The sequence below is a fragment of the Oryctolagus cuniculus genome, chromosome 6, assembly GCF_964237555.1.
Source record: "Oryctolagus cuniculus chromosome 6, mOryCun1.1, whole genome shotgun sequence".
NCBI classification, from domain to species: Eukaryota; Metazoa; Chordata; class Mammalia; order Lagomorpha; family Leporidae; genus Oryctolagus; species Oryctolagus cuniculus.
In genome coordinates this window covers 54,453,478-54,468,640 of record NC_091437.1, presented here as the reverse complement: position 1 = coordinate 54,468,640, position 15,163 = coordinate 54,453,478, and the positions used below count along the sequence as shown (strand labels likewise).

Here is a 15,163-nt window from a genome sequence, read left to right as displayed (position 1 = left end):
TCAGCTGCCAGGTCTGGCTGTTTAGTAGTAGCTCTTGGCAATCACTTCATTCCTGAATTTATACTTGCCCCATTTGTAAATTGGGTTTTATAACACATACCTCACAAGTTAATCATGATAATAAATAAATGGTATCACTATAATGTATATGAGCACATTGACATTTTGAGATTTGGTGATTGTTTATAGCCCTTGTCTACACTCTTGAGGTACAGTGGTTTTTCTACTTGCTACTGGTTGAATTCTTTATTTAGTTGGAAGAATATCAGGAATATGGTAAATGCTACTATCTGTGGCTTCAAAGGGGCGGTAATAAACTCCCTCCAACTAGATGACAGTATACAAACTGGACCCTACCTCTATCATTCTATAATGTCTTCTTATTCCCCACTCTTTAGCCATGTCCAGTGTCTTTCTCTCTGGACATAGGCAGCAGGGTTGATTTTAGGGTCTTTTCCATAGCTTTTTCCTGTCTGGATCACCCTGCTCTTCCCATAGCTCACATCTTTCCAACACTCAAGAGAGACTCAAGCATCACTCTCAGTGAGTTCTGCCATGACCATCCTCGAGGAAACAGACTTCTTTCCTTGTCATCTTCCATTCCATTCTTCATTGTCTTTTCTTTACAACCCAAAACATTAGCTAAACTTATTGTGTTTATTTGCCTTGTAAGCTTACTGACCCTCTTCCAACAGTAATGCAAACAAAAGCTCAGAGATCTCATCTATTTTAAATCCCAAACAGCCACAAAGCACAGAGTATTGGGAGGCATGCAAAAATAGCTGTTGAATGAACAAATGAATATAAAATAGCCTCAAGTACTACAAAAGAGGAGCAAACTCCGCCAGTGATCCAAAACCCTGTTGGCTACAGGAAGACACTGGGGAGCACTTTCCTAGCTGGACTGAAAATAAATCAATCTTCTTTATAATTTTGCCTCAGGTGACAATTTCCCACTCTGGGGCTTTCCCAGTAAAGATACTCACAGATAGAGCTTCATGTATCTCTACTAATTTCCCCTCTGAGTAGTGACACTCTTAGGGGGTACATTCCCAGAATACTGTTCCAGTTTGCCTTTAAAGATATTATAAATGGCTATTACATTTTAAGTAATAAAATGTTGGGATGTGGGAGGCTTTAATCGGAGGTGTTTTATAAACTAAAGGACAATGAAATCATCACCTATCACCTAGACCCTCAGAAGCACCCAAAGCAGTGTACTTGGATTTCAAACAGCACAGTCCCACCACTTCTCTTTCTCCCTTTTTTTTTTTTCTCCATAGAGATGGAACTGCAACAAGATTCAACAAGCAGAGCCTTTCTGGGTGATTATAACACACCCTGGGTGGCAGCCTAAGGCACAAGAAGTGCAATATTTCCCCAAATCCCAGAGAGCTCTATTGCCTTAATGTAGTTGACTCTCCATGTAACAATGAGAAAATCAGTCTTTGTATTTACTGGACACTGCAAAGGTGAGTATGGAATGTTATTATCACCCCATCAGTGAGCCTGGAAAGTATTCAGAGCCTGAAAAACACCATCCCGGCTGATATTCAAGTGGGAAGTCAATTCATGTACCTGCTTAGTCCTGGATTTTCTATGATTCATTTAAAATACTTTGGTCTAGAGAGACTGTGATGTGAAAACAATCGATTGAAAAATATGTACCAATGAAGCATTGTGCATAAGGTTTCAGGGCATAATCTTTTCAGACTTAAAAATTAAATGTTAATGTTAACAATTATAGGGCCTTTAGAACAAGGCAGTTAGTTAAATATGGGTTATCGCATTTCATCTTCAGAAGAGAGCTAAGAATGAACATGGTTAATAACTTCAATGTATATATGACATAACTAAGGCTTTTAGAGATCATAGCAAGTTCACCCAAGGTCCCACATCTCAAAAGTGGTCAACCAGGATTTGAACCTAGGTCTTCTTTCTCTTCCTCTCCCACTCCCTATTCTTTCTCTCTTTGAAAAATCAAAATTTTAAAACAAAAAAATTTGACCTCCTTCAAATCTTATTCTCTCAATTATATATATGCTACAAAACCTTGAATCTCTAAACCCACTTTTCCTTCTTTTTTTGGGTTAAAATATTTTTTTGTTTATTTGAAAATCAGACTTACAGAGAGGGAAAAACAGGGAGAGAGAGATCTGCCATCTACTAGTTCACTCCCCAGAAGACTACAATGGCCAGGCCAAAATCAGCAGCCAGGAACTTCTCCCAGGTCTCCCATGTAGGAGGCAGGACCCCAAGTACTTGGGCTATATTCTTCTGCTTTTCCCAGGCCATCAGTAGGGAGCTGGACCAGAAGCAGAGCAGCTAGGACATGAATCAGTGCCCTTATGGAATGCTGGTGTTGTAGGCAGCAGCTTCACCAGCTACGTCACAAAGCCAGAGCTAAATCCAACTTTTCTAATGTGGAAAATAGTGATGATCATGGGATTTACTTCATACATTGCTTGGGAGGTTAATACAGCAGAGTACTTGACTTATGGTAAGTACTCAATAAATTATAATAATTTCCCATTATCATTACTTTATACAAAACTCTATTCTTGATTCAGCTACAGAAAATCCAAAGGTAAAGCTTCTTCTAGCTGACAGCTAACATATTTGGAAACAATGCAAGCAATATGCAGCTAAAAAGTCACTGAATAACACAGGGTGTTAGAATACAGTCAACTGCAGAGCATTAGCCAAGTAAAAGGGTGCTAAAGGTTTCTACCATTCTCATTAAACTCCACCCTCCTCACCAAGTTCCCCAAAGGCAGGCATTATTATCTGCTGTTTACAAATGAATTGGAGGCCAGAAGGTTATTTATTCAAGGTCATAGAACCAGCAAGTACTACAGGCAGAATGTGAACTCAGAGTAACTCTTTCCAAGGCCTACATTCTCCAAGCTGCCTCCTACTGCCAAAGGAACTCAGAGGAGGTTGGTGCTGTGGCACAGCTGGCTAAGCCTCTGCCTGTGGCACTGGCATCCCATTCAGATGCCAGTTTGTCCTGGGTGCTCCTCTTCTGATCCAGCTCTCTGCAATGGCCTGGGAAAGCAGTGGAGCATGGCCCAAGTATATGGGCCCCTGTACCTGTGTTGGAGACCCAGAAGAAGCTCCTGGCTCTTGGCTTTGGATGAGCCTGGCCCAGCCATTGTGGTCATTTAGGGAGTGAACCAGTGGATGGAAGACCTTTCTCTTAGTCTCTTCCTCTCTCTGTGACTCTGCCTCTCAAATAAATCAATAAAAAGGAACTCAGAGGTGGAAGGAGTTGGTGAATATTAGAGGAAGAGAAGGATATTTTAGAAAGTAGGAGGTATTGATTGGATTTTACAGTATAGTTTCAGGAAATAGAAGACTGTCATTGTAAGAGAAATCTCTGATGTAGAAGGAACCTGTGAGGCATACCATCAAGAGGTAAGCTAATGTTGGAAGAGGAAGGAAAGCTAGATCACACAAGGCCTACAAGGATAAGCAGTGGCTTTGGGTTACACCTGTAATTAATTGAAGACGACAACTTTGGAAACCATCTACTCTGCAGGAATATGCAAAATGAAGAAGGAAAGGTCTCTTAGGAACAGTCCGAAAAGGGGGGAAAAAAAGAAAAAAAGAAGGATGAAGACAGAGTGTGGTGGTAGGAGGAAGAAGAAGAGATCAGTAAATGCTAATGACCTACTAAAGTCAGCTTCTTTTTTAATTTTTATTTAGTAAATATAAATTTCCAAAGTACAGTTTATGGATTACAATGGCTTTCCCCCCCATAACTTCCCTCCCACTCGCACCCCTCCCATCTCCTGCTCCCTCTCCCCTTCCATTCACATCAAGATTCATTTTCAATTATCTTTATATACAGAAGATCAATTCAGTATATATTAAGGAAAGATTTCATCAGTTTGCACCCACACACAAACACAGAGTGTAAAATACTGTTTCAGTACTAGTTATAGCATTACTTCACATTGGACAACACATTAAGGACAGATCCCACATGAGGAGTAAGTACACAGTGACTCCTATTGTTGACTTAACAATTTGACATTCTTGTTTATGGTGTCAGTAATCACCCTAGGCTCTAGTCATGAGTTTCCAAGGCTACGGAAGCCTTTTGAGTTCGCTGACTTCAATCTTATTCAGACAGGGTCTTAGTCAAAGTGGAAGTTCCCTCCTCCCTTCAGAGAAAGGTACCTCCTTCTTTGATGGCCCCGTTCTTTCCACTGGGATCTCACTCACAGAGATCTTCCATTTAGGTCTTTTTTTTTTTTTTTTCCCCAGAGTGTCTTGTCTTTCCATGCCTAAAATACTCTCATGGGCTTTTCAGCCAGATCCACATGCCTTAAGGGCTGATTCTGAGGCCAGAGTGCTATTTAGGACATCTGTCACTCTATGAGTCTGCTGTGTATCCCGTTTCTCATGTTGGATCGTTCTCTCCCTTTTTGATTCTATCAGTTAGTATTAGCAGACACTAGTCTTGTTTGTGTGATCCCTTTGACTCTTAGACCTATCAGTGTGATCAACTGTGAACTGGAATTGATCACTTGGACTAGTGAGATGGCATTGGTACATGCCACCTTGATGGGATTGTATTGGAATCCCCTGGCACGTTTCTAACTCCACCATTTGGGGCAAGTCCGATTGAGCATGTCCCAAATTGTACATCTCCTCCCTCTCTTATTCCCACTCTTATGTTTAACAGGGATCTCTTTTCAGTTAAAATTTAAACACCTAAGAATAATTGTGTGTTAATTACAGAGTTCAACCAATAGTACTAGAACAAAAAAAAAATACTAAAATGGATAAAGTACTACACTGTACATCAATAGTTAGAACAAGAGCTGATCAAGTCACTGTTTCTCATAGTGTCCATTTCACTTCAACAGGTTTCCTCTTTGGTGCTCAGTTAGTTGTCACCGATCAAGGAGAACATATGATATTTGTCCCTTTGGGACTGGCTTAATTCACTCAGCATAATATTTTCCAGATTCCTCCATCTTGTTGCAAATGACCGGGTTTCATTGTTTTTGACTGCTGTATAGTATTCTATAGAGTACATGTCCCATAATTTCTTTATCCAGTCTACTGTTGATGGGCATTTGGGTTGGTTCCAGGTCTTAGCTATTGTGAATTGAGCTGCAATAAACATTAATGTGCAGACAGCTTTTTTTTTTCTTTTTTTCTTTTTTTTTTTTTTTTTTGCCAAAGTCAGCTTCTAATTTGGTTGGTGCAGCCTCCTGAGGGCCAGGGCTGTGAGTTCGACTGCTCCCAATGCCAGGGCACACAAATGTGATATGCAAAGAGTGAAATCTAGAACAATGCTGTTCAAATCAAGGTTCTGTACAAACCTAACATATCCTGTGATCATCATTTGTATTACACCTACAGAAACTCTCCTTTTTGTAGTTTATTCAAAGTAATGTGGCTGCCTCTAAATCTAACTAGTAAGATTTAAATAAGAGAGTTAGAACAAGGATGCATGTCCATCTTCGTGAATCAAAGTCTTATATTTACAAAGACTTACCGGAATATGTAAAACACATATCCCATGTAAATCAAAGTTGTCAGGAAAATGGTTTTCAGAATTATCATCTCTTTCTACATTAATATATCAACAGGTAAATCCCAGCATCTGGTCACTATAATAATAATGGAATCCCATATTCTCTTTTCAAAGGAAACTCATATACTGAATTATCAGAGCTCAGATGAAATTTAGTTAATAGCTGAAATTGCTGTTTTCTTTAGTGTGTTGCCTTATCTCTTTTTAACAAGCCTTACTTACTAGGGTAATTGCACTGAATTCAATCCATTATCTATGGATTAATTCATTAGGGTGGTTTAAACTTTGGGAAAATGGATGGGTTATAACAGTCCTCCTCTCAATTCCACAAATTGACACTGTAAAACAAGTCTGTGCCATTTTTATGGAGACTCCAATTCATGAAATAAAAATCAATGCAGACATTTCCTTTCCAAGCCCTCATGTCATTGTTATGCTCCCTGGTTGCATGAAAAGCCTCTGGGTAAAAAGGAGGACAACTCTAATCAGAACGAGAGTCATTGTCCTCAGGAAAGCGTGAACAATGCATTTCTGGGCCAGTGCCCTCACCACTGTGGCGGCCCCTAGTGTTACTGCCTTGGGGGATGCAGCTACAGATGCAGACAGTCCTCAGTCATGGGGCTGGTATCAGGAAAGTGCCTGGAAACCCTGGCCGAGCTTTTTCTGAACATAAAATAAAGTTGGATATCATCAGACTAGCAACGCTTTTCCTTTGGCTTGATGTTGTTCTTTTCAAGTGATTTTAGGCAGTAAACAGATTTGATTATGTATGGTAGTGGCTCCAAGATACTATTCTAACTGTCTGTAACAGTGATTCCAGAGACTTAAAATCCCAGAGATTTTTTTTTTAAATGCCAATTTTCAGGGCTCCATTCCCCAGAACTTACAATGTAGATTTGGATGAGTGCCCAGGAATGTTGATTTTTCAAAAAACTGCAGGTGAGCCACATGCAAACCTTCAGTTTATAAGCAGTGCCCTTGTCATGTTTCTGCTTTGTGTTTAAGAACAGCCACTTAGCCAAATGAATAGGGAAGACTGGAATTGTTTAACATATGGCGCCAATCAATGGTTTTAGTTTTATTAAATAGATGAACTAATCTGGAGAGCTGTGACAGAAACACACAGCAGGAACAACCTGCTATATTGTCCAACCCGAGCCACTATGTAGAGCTTAAGAAATCTGCCTTTCACACAGGCCTTCTGATCATATGTTGAGAAGGGCAAAGAAAAGTACTGATAATCTATTTCAAATTGTGAAATACAAGAGATTTTGGAAAGTTAAAAATTACCAAAATATGATGTGGTAGTTTTAAAATGCTTTCCTTTCACTTAGAATTAAATTCATGAAATACATGAAATCTGTTCTCTTTATACTGATTAAAAAAATAAAACCCCTTCCTTTCAAAGGCAGAGCCTAATATCCCTTCCCTTTAACAGGGGTTGAATGAAGTGACTCACTTTTACTGTGGTAGAGATAGCCAATTAACTCACACTGCCAAATCTCTGACCCACATTAAACATTAAATGTTTATTTCTCTTCTAAACCATAAAATTGTGGGGTAATTTGTTATACAGCAATAGATAACTTATAAAGCTGAGAAGATTTATCTAACTTACAGTTGCTTTCACTTCTACTTTTGTTTACTCCTTAGCTAAGATACACAGACACATAAAAATTATCACACATAACATCAGTAAATACTTCATAGTTCATAAACATTACTGTTAAGTATAGTCTAAAAACATTAGATGAGGCCAGCGCTGTAACATAGTAGGTTTAGCCTCCACCTGTGGCACCAGCATCCCACATGGGCGCTGGTTTGAGTCCTGGCTGCTCCACTTCCGATCCGGCTCCTTGCTCATGGCCTGAGAAGGCAGTAGAGGATGGTCTAAGTGTTTGGGCCCCTGCACCCACATGGGAGACCCAGAGGAAGCTCCCAGCTCCTGGCTTTAGCCTGGTCCTGCTCTGGCCTTTGTGGCCATCTGGGGAGTGAAACAGCAGATGGAAGACCTCTCTGTCTCTCCTTCTCTGCCTGTTACTCTGCCTCTCAAATAAACAAATAAATCTTTTTAAAAAATTAGATAAGTAATAGATAAATAATAGCATTTGGATGGCCTCATGAGGTGGTATGTGATAATAAAACAATTAAGGTAAATACAGACTAAAAATAAATCTGAAGAGCAGGGGAGACTCTAACAAGAAAATGGTCTTGTATTTTTACAGTCACAACTACTGCATGGAATTAAATTTATCAGTAATAACAGGAAGCTGTAATAGGAAGAGTGCAAAATCATCTTAGTCCTAGCTTTGCAAACTCTTCTCAAAAACAGGACTGGCAACAGTAGTGGCTAGGGCTGGCATGGAGTTGATGAAGATGAGTGTCAAAAAGTCTGAACGTACAATCACTGAAAAAGGCACCAGGAAAATTCTATGGTTTTGCTACCAGTAAAGATTCAAAGAACTGATAAGCTAAGTGATCCATTCAGGAATCAATCACTAAAAATCAGCAAATAACTCAGATCCAGGTGATTTAAGAAAAGGATGAGGGGCCGCCATCGTGGTGTAGTGGGTAAAATCACCACCTGTGTTGCCTGCATCCTATAAGGTGCCAGCTTGTGTCCCAGCTGCTCAACTTATCCAGATCCCTGTTAATGGCCTTGGAAAAGCAGAGGAAGATGACCCCTGGTTTAAGTCTGGCCCAGAGCTTGCCATTACGGACATCTGGGGAGTGAACCAGAGGTTGGAAGATCTCTTTCTTCTCTCTCTCTCTGTCTCCCTTTATCTCTCCCTCTCTCTGTGTGTTCCTAGTTAAGAAGGAGAACAGTTTCTTAATGAAATGGGATGTATTGTGAATGCGAAAAGTACCCAATTCATAGTTGTCTCTATTATATTATGTATCTGCAGACAAATGCTTCATTTTGGTAAGCAGATTATTGAATCTACTTCACCATTTCCAATGAATTTTCTTGTTATTCAACTCTTGTTTTGAAAAGTTCTTAAATCTTGAAGTCTAACTGAAAGTCAAAATATCTGGGACTCCGAACACTGTTTGTAAGTGGATGAGTAACTTGTTACATCAGGATTTCTGTCTTTGGCAGCGTCAGAAATAGTACATATGTTATATGGCACATACTGGTGAATAAAATACAAAACTACCCAACTCTTGAATAATTATTGAAATCTCCCAAAGGAGAGAGGCTTGATTTGACTATAATGGTAGCAAAAAGAAATAAAGTCAAAACAACCATTTGCTCCAATAAGATCCTTACCCAACCATACACACACACATACACATATATACATCAATACACACAACTAAAGCACCCACAGATGACAATGAATGCTCCTGACTCATGCACACATTTAACCAATGCCAACAGCAACAACACATTAACATAACCAACACACACATGCACACACTCCCTAAAACTTAGCAACTGCATAAACCAAAACATGGAGGTGCTTCAAAAGGAGATCTGTCCACCTTTCAGATAAAACGAAAGAAACTAAATTTTTAAAGGGTGCAAGAATTTGGTGTAGTCAAGATATCACTTTCTTATCTGAGTGCCTGAGTTCGACTCTCACCTCTGCTCCAACCCAACTTCCTGCTAATGCATATCCTAGAAGACAGTGGGTGAAGGCTCAAGTACCTGGAGCCCTGCCACCCACATAGGGGACTAGGATTGAATTCCTGGCTCCTAGCTTCAAGAACTTCATTTGGAGAGTGGACATGCAGGTAGAACATTCTCTCTCTCTCTCTCTCTTCACACACATGCTTCTCCACTCTTCAAATCAAATGAAAATAAATAAATAAAATTTTAAAAGGGGGATCAACACAACAGTAGTTCCTACCAGAATTCTTAGAGAGGCCAATGGGACCAACAGTCAGGTGTGAGTTGTGGATAGTGAGAAGGCATCCAAAGGCATTCAAATTCAGTAGTAAAAAGAAAAAAAAAAAGAAATCAATGTGTTGGCAAAACAAAATCCTGTTGGCCATGGTGTAGGCTGTGGACTGCCAAGTGATAACAATGTCAGGATTGGTGGCATGCTTCCGGAGGAGTGTATAAGAGCACCAGCTAAATTGACTGGATTTGGAAAATCTGAAAGCAGGTAAAAACATACTTTTCTCATGAGTTTTTTGAAATGGTAAAAAAAAAAAAAAACAAAAACAAAAAAAACAGACAAGTTGGGAAAAGGGAATTCAGTCATCCCCAGCAGTCTTCTGTATAAATCAGGTCACTGAATAAGATAGGACAACAAAAATAATAACGGGGATAACTCAGTATTACAAAATGAAACAAATGCAGCCCCCTCGTGGAAGGCAGAGGGAGGGGACTTTATTCAATGATCTATATTCAAAGCAGATGGCAATGGAACAGAAAGCCATGGTCCTACATGTGGGGCCAAGAGCCCGAAAATAAAGCTCACCCTTCTGCCATCTTATGCAGTGCTTTACAGAATCATTTTAATTGGGGGGAGGGAGAAGGAGACCGCATTTTAAGAGAGTTTTGTTTAAAGCAATCTACCTTTTCTGTTTTCCCTGTTGCCATTATGAATAATTGTGTATTTTCTTAAAAAACAACAGCAAGAGGAAAGTGATAACACAGGATTGCAGCTTTGGCAAGAGACTGAAAAACAGAAAATGTTGGAAAGGAACAAACGAAACAAAATCTTCAAAAATGAGGTGAAGGAATTTCTACCTCTGGCCTCCTCTTTGGCTGTTTTGATTGAAATATACGTACAGCAAAATGGCTCTCAAACAGAGTCCTTCCTTCTGGCTAAGGGTCTGTCATTTTCATCCTCAAACACTACTTTAAGCAATTGCCATGTCTGCAGTGTTTGAGGGATTTTCAAAAACACAATGTACTTGAGGCAGGAACCATACTCACACTTGAACTATGCAGCAAGACTGAAGGTTGAATCTTTTCCTTCATTTTTTTTTTTCTGAAAAGTGAATAGGGTACTGGAGGAACCCATATCTTTGCCAATATGTGGAAACAAGGTAGCTGGATACAGAAGTTTCCTTAGAATCTCAACTCATTGTTTTATTTGATCTGTTTTTAAAATTTGTTTTGTTAAAACAATATAGAAACTTCAAGTATGGCAGCTTTTATATCACTAGTTTTTCTGCAGAATTTTCAGACCCTAGCTCTAGCATTTCAGAGGTGAATTAGCACAAGCTACACAAAGGCTACCTTTCATCATATGCCTTTCTCAAACAAGTTCCTGTTCACTTTCTGATGATAAAACAAACAGAATACAAAAAAGGGGAAATATCATCACTAATGCTACATATTTTTGCTTGAATCAATAAAGATGGATTGCAAACATATTGAAAAGTGGCACACATATAATCCTACTAAGATGCAGTATATACAACAGTATAAACACATGTAGCTGCCAGCACAAGTCTCCTGCGTGTATAATATACAAAAGTGAGTCCAAACATTTTTGCTTTTAAGATTTTTATAATGCAGTAGAGACTTCTTTGAGAAACAAAAATCAGGCCAGAAAAATTCTCAAATTTATTGTACATAAGAATAACTCACTGATTTTGCTGAAAATACAGATTAATTGCTCCACTCTCAGAAATTCTGAATTCAGAAGGTTGTATGTGTATGGAGGTCTGGCGATCTTCGTTTTGCTACGATCTTTAAAAGATTTATTTCTTTAATTGAAAGGCAAAGTGGGCCGGCGCCGCGGCTCACTAGGCTAATCCTCTGCCTTGCGGCGCCGGCACACCGGGTTCTAGTCCTGGTCAGGGCGCCAGATTCTGTCCCAGTTGCCCCTCTTCCAGGCCAGCTCTCTGCTGTGACCAGGGAGTGCAGTGGAGGATGGCCCAGGTCCTTGGGCCCTGTACCCCATGGGAGACCAGGATAAGTACCTGGCTCCTGGCTTTGGATCAGCGCGGTGCGCTGGCCGTGGAGGCCATTGGAGGGTGAACCAATGGCAAAAGGAAGACCTTTCTCTCTGTCTCTCTCTCTCTCACTGTCCACTCTGTCAAAAAAAAAAAAAAAAGGCAAAGTGGCAGAGACAGAGGGAGAGACAGAGAGAGAGTTTCCATCCATTGGTTCACTCCCCTAACACCCACATAGCCAAGGCTAGGTTAGGCAAAGCCAAGAGCCAAGAGCTTTGTCCTGGTTTCACACATGAGTGGTAGGAACCCAAGTAGTGGGGCCATAATCTACTGCTTCCTAGGCATATTACCAGGAACATGGATGGGCAACATGAGGAGCTGGCACACAAAGCAGGCACTGTGCTATGAGTTGCAGGCATCTCAAGCAGCTGTTTTGCCACCACTAGCAATACCCCAGAGTCTTCATTTTAAATGAGCACCTCCTGATAAATTTGATGCATGGGGGCCATGTGCACACTTTGACAATACTCCATCTCACATCACTCAACATGCCTGACAATTACACACCTATTTTAGATTCTACACTAGGTATTGAGGGACACAAAAACAAATTAGACCATGCCTTTAATTCATGAGCTATCAGAATAATGGTGGCTATTGCAAAAGCCTTCTTGACTTACATAATATAGCTCCATTTCTATACCTGGTGAGGTGAAAGGACACGGAGCAGTTCTTATACCCTTAGAAATACTACAGCATGCATTCCAAAGGACTATCCTTACTATGGCAAAGAATGTCCTACAGGACTAACCCTGCTTTCCATTCCCTTGACCTGACGCCATTCTCCTCATTCAGCCACTCTTCTTGTCTTAGGGTCTCCGAAACGGGTGTACTTTCCCCAGTTCTTGCAGCGGTTTCCTTAAAGCCATATATACTTCAGCTCAAATATCACCATTCCTGCCCAGCTTGCTGTGACAACCCAATCTAGAGCAAAAAACAGTACACACTCTCCAAAGATAGCATCCCGTTTTATTTTCTTCACAGCAAGCATCATTATCTAAAATGATCTTATTCATTCATTTATGTAATTATTGCCTGGTCCTCTGGATGAAATGCACTGAGATTTTGCCTTTCTTTTTCATGCTGCAGACTCAGCTCTCAGTACAATATCTAGCACACATAATTACTTATTAAATATTTGTTGAATGGATGAGTAAATCAAAGAACAAATGAATGTGCAAAGTCTCTTCCAACCTCTGTCTCTTCCTACTTCTAACTGTTGATATGAGGATCAGTAAGAAAACAGATGTGTAACAGACCTGAAAATCTAAAGCAGCCATAAATGTAAAACGTTCTCACACTATTATCATCATCAATTATTCAGAGCTGGCTGTGAATAGAGACGTTATCTTTCTTACAAGGAAAAGTCAGGGAACTCTTCTCCATTATTTAGGACTTAGGGGGATGGGGAAGATCAAAAATAACCTAGGACTTGTCCATAGACCAGAACTCTAAATTTCTTTTCAAAATCAAAGATGAACATATACATTTATTGATGAGCAGGGGTGTTTTGCCATCAGTTAGGATACTTGCATCCTACAACAGAGTGCCTGGTTCCAGATACCAATTCCAGCTTCAGATCCCAATCACAGCTTCCTGCTAATGCAGACCATGGGATGCAGCAGGTGTGGTTAAAGCAGTTGGGTCACTGCCACCCATGTGGGAGACCTGGATTGAGTTCTGTGGGCATTTGGGTAGTGAACCAACCTCATCAAAGCCACCCTTCTCTCAAAACAAAGAAAAAGAAAAGGAACTGATAAAGGAGAAGATTGTAAACCTAGAGTGGCCACTCTCATTTACAAATGTCAACATTTCAAGGGAGAAGAAGCTGAATTGCTACAGTCCACAAAAGACAGAGCACATTTTGTGCTCAGTTCGTCAGAAAAAAAAAATAAAGAAGCCCAAAAGCAAAGTTTGTATCAAGCACAGTTTAAGTTATTTAAATCCATAACAGCATTATTAAGGAAGATGCATAAACTCCAATATATTCATAACAAGTAAGAGAGAAAGAAAGGACTCTGGATAGTCCATGATCTGAGTTACACACATATGTTTAAAATGTTTTTCAGTAAATTATGATTGAGAATGAATTGAAAGCTACTGTATATTAATACAGAACATGGATAATTTGAAGCTTGCTCCTTTGGAATGTTGTGGCTGTTCTCTTTCTCCCGCCAAGTGCTTTCCACAGCTGTGCCCTGTCCTCCTGGTTTACACGGATTACCATTATTACAGAGACATTTTCCTAATTGCATGTACCATTGTCAGATCTGAGGGCAGGTCTGAATTAGGCTGCAGATGCTCGGCCTGCCCTGCATAAGCAGCCACCCGGTCGACTGTTGACCTCTGAGAAGGTTAACAGGCATTTATTGACTCTTCACATTTAACACAACCCTACTCTTAAAATACATACATATATTCATTATTAATCATACTTTGCTTCTAATCATCCCAAAGAGATTGCCTCTGGTTCTACAAACATAACCTCCAGTTTGGACCACAGTAGAGAGGGTAGGGCAGAGTGACACAACTTGGGTTTTCATCCACCATGCAGCTGTCAGTTTCATTAATTTTTGGAAAACAGGGGGAACAGAAAGGGTCTTGAAATGTCAATGGAAAGAAGAGCAAATCCAACGTGAGGAGGTTTACCTCATACTTCAGGCCAACAAGGGATAGTGAACAGAGCCATGGGCAATGGCTGACCTGATTTTAGTTTGTGAAAAACACGACACTCATTAAACATATTTTTTATTTATGTAAGGCCAGAGTTGCACTAAGTCTAAGCACTCCACATGCACAACTTATTTTAATCCTTAGGACAACCATGAGAGTCAGGAAAATGTCTTTATTTTACGAATAAGGGAACATCAGCTCAATGCCAAATTTCTTATTTGAAATCACAGAGCTGGTTAAGGAGAACCAAATGGATCTCATTAACACCTGTCTTACTCTAAAAAGCATGTCTTTAACACTCCCTTTAATACGTAACAGTGCCTGGGTTGGGTTTAACTTCACAGATGAAACCAGGTTCATGAAATTACATGCTTCGTCTAAGTTGGAATGCCAATTTCTGAAAAAGACTGGAAATTAGTAAACAAAGACCAGGCCCTAGGAGGCAGTAGAGAGAGCTCCGAGAGCTGGGTTCCTGCACCCATGTGTAAGACCTGAATTGAGTTCTATGCTCCTGGCTTGGCCCAGTCCCACTAGATTTCCCTCTCTCTCTCTCTCTCTCAAATAAATTAATCAACAAAAAATTAAAGCAGCAAAAGGAGTAATGCTGCTACTAGCTTTGACCTATTTTACCTATTTTACATTGTTACTGTGGACACAACATTGACCTGTAATGTGTTAGGAAAGAATAAAATTATTTTGCTATGTATTTCATAGCAGAAAAAGAAAACAAGGAAAAATAAATGAAAAATAAAATCTCTAAAGTCTCTTAAAAAAAAAGGAAGATCCAGAACACTAGGCAGCATTTCTGTGTATCTGTGGCTTTGAGTAGTGAGTGGCCCTAGAAATGAGACATATACTCCCAAGTTTGTTCTAGTGAGAACCATTTCAAATGTCTTAGAAAAAGAAAACACTCAAAGAACTGTCTTCTTCATTAATGGACCTAAATTGTCTAAAGTCTCCAGAGGGGAAAGTTTTAGTCTGTTGGTGTAGAATTTTTCTTTTTTTTCTGGAGGAGGG

At 39.8% G+C, this 15,163-nt stretch overlaps 1 protein-coding gene across 13 annotated transcripts in view; it reads right to left on the bottom strand.

The window, feature by feature from the left end:
• Nucleotides 1-15,163, bottom strand: part of TENM2 (teneurin transmembrane protein 2) — a 1,294,348-nt gene that overhangs the window by 629,557 nt on the left and 649,628 nt on the right. The gene's annotated exons all lie outside the window — the stretch shown is intronic.